At 42.7% G+C, this 4,538-nt stretch overlaps 1 non-coding gene across 1 annotated transcript; it reads right to left on the bottom strand.

The window, feature by feature from the left end:
- Positions 1-238: 238 nt before the first annotated feature.
- LOC148580512 (small nucleolar RNA R71) lies at positions 239-346 on the bottom strand. Its single transcript, XR_015896805.1, has one exon. It is a non-coding gene; the product is annotated as a small nucleolar RNA R71 (small nucleolar RNA).
- Between the last annotated feature and the right edge of the window lie 4,192 nt (positions 347-4,538).

Here is a 4,538-nt window from a genome sequence, read left to right as displayed (position 1 = left end):
GTTTCATGGACTTCCATCTGAAGATCCTTTTCAATTCCTAACTGAATTCTTGCAGATATGTGATACTGTTAAGACTAATGGAGTAGATCCTGAAGTCTACAGGCTCATGCTTTTCCCTTTTGCTGTAAGAGACAGAGCTAGAGTGTGGTTGGACTCTCAACCCAGAGATAGCCTGAACTCTTGGGACAAGCTGGTCACGGCTTTCTTAGCCAAGTTCTTTCCTCCTCAAAAGCTGAGCAAGCTTAGAGTGGATGTTCAAACCTTCAGACAGAAAGAAGGTGAATCCCTCTATGAAGCTTGGGAAAGATACAAGCAACTGACCAAAAAGTGTCCTTCTGACATGCTTTCAGAATGGACCTTTCTGGATATATTCTATGATGGTCTATCTGAATTGGCTAAGATGTCATTGGATACTTCTGCAGGTGGATCCATTCACCTAAAGAAAACGCATGCAGAAGCTCAAGAACTCATTGACATGGTTGCTAATAACCAGTTCATGTACACTTCTGAGAGGAATCCTGTGAGTAATGGGACGCCTATGAAGAAGGGAGTTCTTGAAATTGATACTCTGAATGCCATATTGGCTCAGAATAAAATATTGACTCAGCAAGTCAATATGATTTCTCAGAGTCTGAATGGAATGCAAGCTGCATCCAACAGTACTCAAGAGGCATCTTCTGAAGAAGAAGCTTATGATCCTGAAAACCCTGCAATAGCAGAGGTAAATTATATGGGTGAACCTTATGGAAACACCTATAACCCATCATGGAGAAATCATCCAAATTTCTCATGGAAGGCTCAAAAGCCTCAACAAGGCTTTAATAATGGTGGAAGAAATAGGTTTAACAATAGTAAACCTTTTCCATCATCCACTCAGCAACAGACAGAGAACTCTGAACAAAATACCTCTAATTTAGCAAACTTTGTCTCTGATCTATCTAAGGCCACTGTGAGTTTCATGAATGAAACAAGGTCATCCATTAGAAATTTGGAGGCACAAGTGGGCCAGCTGAGTAAAAGGATCACTGAAATCCCTCCTAGTACTCTCCCAAGCAATACAGAAGAAAATCCAAAAGGAGAGTGCAAGGCCATTGAATTAATCACCATGGCCGAACCTGTGAAGGAAGGAGAGGACGTGAATCCCAAGGAGGAAGACCTCCTGGGACGTCCAGTGATCAATAAGGAGCTTCCCTTTGAGGAACCAAAGGAATCTGAGACTCATCTAGAGACCATAGAGATTCCATTAAACCTCCTTATGTCATTCATGAGCTCTGATGAGTATTCCTCTTCTAAAGAGAATGAGGATGTTACTGAAGAGCAAGCTGCCAAGTTTCTTGGTGCAATCATGAAGCTGAATGCCAAATTATTTGGTATTGAGACTTGGGAAGATGAACCTCCCTTGTTCACCAATGAACTAAGTGATCTGGATCAACTGAGATTGCCTCAGAAGAAACAGGATCCTGGAAAGTTCTTAATACCTTGTACCATAGGCACCATAACCTTTGAGAAGGCTCTGTGTGACCTTGGTTCAAGGATAAACCTCATGCCCCTCTTTGTAATAGAGAAACTGGGAATCTATGGGGTGCAAGCCACTAAAATCTCATTAGAGATGGCAGACAATTCAAGAAAATAGGCTTATGGACAAGTAGAGGACGTGTTAGTAAAGGTTGAAGGCCTTTACATCCCTGCTGATTTCATAGTCCTAGATACTGGGAAGGATGAGGATGAATTCATCATCCTTGGAAGACCTTTCCTAGCCACAGCAAGAGCTGTGATTGATGTGGATAGAGAAGAATTGATCCTTCAATTAAACGAGGACAACCTTGTGTTTAAAACTCAAGGATCTCTCTCTGTACCAATGGAGAGGAAGCACAGCAAGCTTCTCTCATTGCAGAGTCAACCAGAGCACCCACAATCAAACTCTAAGTTTGGTGTTAGGAGGCCACAACCAAACTCTAAGTTTGGTGTTGAACTCCCATATCCAAACTCTAAGTTTGGTGTTGGAGAGTCTCAACAATGCTCTGCACATCTGTGAGGCTCCATGAGAGCCCACTGTCAAGCTATTGACATTAAAGAAGCGCTTGTTGGGAGGCAACCCAATTTTTATCTAACTATATTTTTCTTAGTTATATGTCTTTATAGGTTCATGATCATGTGGAGTCACAAAATAAATATAAAAATTGAAAACAGAATCAAAAACAGCAGAAGAAAAATCACACCCTGGAGGACGACCTTACTGGCGTTTAAACGCGAGTAAGAAGCATCTTGCTGGCGTTCAACGCCAGAACAGAGCATGGTTCTGGCGCTGAACGCCCAAAATGGGCAGCATCTGGGCGTTTGAACGCCAGAATTGCACCCTGGAAAAGAGCTGGCGCTGAACACCCAGAACAAGCATGGTTCTGGCGTTCAACGCCAAAAATGGGCAACAAATGGGCGTTCAATGCCCAGAACAAGCACCAATCTGGCGATGAACGCCCAGAGTTGTGTGCAAGGGCATTTTGCATGCCTAATTGGGTGCAAGGTTGTAAATCCTTGAACACCTCAGGATCTGTGGACCCCACAGGATCACCTCAGGATCTGTGGACCCCACAGGATCCCTACCTACCTCCACTCACTTCTTCTCACCCCTCTTTCACACAATCCCATAAACACTCTTCTCCAAAACTCTTCACCAATCACCTCAATCTCTCTTCCCTATCACCACTTTACCACTCACATCCACCCACTCTTCCCGATAAACCTACCTCATAAACACCACCTACCTTCAAAATTCAAAATCAATTTCCCACCCGAACCCACCCTATATGGCCGAAACCTTACCCCCCTCCCTTCCCTATATATAGCCCTCCATTCTTCTTCCAATTCACACAACACAACCCTCTCTTCCCCTTCTTGACCGAAACACATCTCCCTTCCCCTCTCTTCCTTTTCTTCTTCTTCTTCATCCATTCTTTCTTTTCTTGCTCGAGGGCGAGCAAAATTCTAAGTTTGGTGTGGTAAAAGCATAAGCTTTTTGTTTTTCCATTACCATTGATGGCACCTAAGACCGGAGAATCCTCTAGAAAAGGGAAAGAGAAGACAAAAGCTTCCACCTCCAAGTCATGGGAGATGGAAAGATTCATCTCCAAAGCTCATCAAGACCATTTCTATGATGTTGTGGCCAAGAAGAAGGTGATCCCCGAGGTCCATTTCAAGCTCAAGAAGAATGAGTATCCGGAGATCCGACATGAAATCCAAAGAAGAGGTTGGGAAGTTCTAACAAAACCCATCCAACAAGTTGGCATCCTAATGGTTCAAGAGTTCTATGCCAATGCATGGATCACTAGGAACCATGATCAAAGTAAGAACCCGGACCCAAAGAATTATCTCACCATGGTTCGGGGGAAATACTTAGATTTTAGTCCGGAAAATGTAAGGTTGGCGTTTAACTTGCCTATGATGCAAGGAAATGCACGCCCCTACACTAGAAGGGTCAACTTTAATCAAAAGTTGGACCAAGTCCTCATGGACATATGTGTGGAAGGAGCTCAATGGAAGATTGACTCCAAAGGCAAGCCGGTTCAACTAAGAAGACTGGACCTCAAGCCTGTAGCTAGAGGATGGTTAGAGTTCATACAACGCTCCATCATCCCCACTAGCAACCGATCCGAAGTTACTGTGGATCGGGCCATCATGATTCATAGCATCATGATTGGAGAGGAAGTAGAAGTTCATGAAGTCATCTCCCTTGAACTCTACAAAATAGCCGAAAAGTCATCCCCCATGGCAAGGCTAGCTTTTCCTCATCTTATTTGCCATCTATGTTACTCAGCTGGAGCTTTCATAGAAGGAGACATTCCCATTGAGGAAGAGAAGCCCATCACTATGAAAAGGATGGAGCAAGCAAGAGAGCCCATTCATGGAGCTCAAGAGGCGCATGAAGCTCATCACCATGAGATCCCGGAGATGCCTCAAATACATTTTCCTCCACAAAACTATTGGGAGCAAATCAACACCTCCCTAGGAGAATTAAGCTCCAACATGGGACAACTAAGGGTGGAACATCAAGAGCACTCCATCATCCTTCATGAAATTAGAGAAGATCAAAAAGTAATGAGGGAGGAGCAACAAAGACAAGGAAGAGACATAGAAGAGCTCAAGGATATCATTGGTTCCTCAAGAAGGAAACGCCACCATCACTAAGGTGGACTCATTCCTTGTTCTTACATTCTCTGTTTTTCATTTTCTATGTTTAAGTACTTATCTATGTTTGTGTCTTCATTACATGATCATTAGTATTTAGTCACTATGCCTTAAAGTTATGAACGTCCTATGAATCCATCACCTCTCTTAAATGAAAAATGTTTTAATTCAAAAGAACAAAAAATACATGAGTTTCGAACTTATCCTTGAACTTAGTTTAATTATATTGATGTGGTGACAATGCTTCTTGTTTTCTGAATGTATGCTTGAACAGTGCATATGTCTTTTGAAGTTGTTGTTCATGAATGTTAAATATGTTGGCTCTTGAAAGAATGATGACCAGGAGACATGTTATT

This window comes from Arachis ipaensis, chromosome B10 (genome assembly GCF_059453495.1).
Source record: "Arachis ipaensis isolate K30076 ecotype BB chromosome B10, ASM5945349v1, whole genome shotgun sequence".
Taxonomy (NCBI): Eukaryota; Viridiplantae; Streptophyta; class Magnoliopsida; order Fabales; family Fabaceae; genus Arachis; species Arachis ipaensis.
This window is presented reverse-complemented; position numbering and strand designations above follow the sequence as displayed.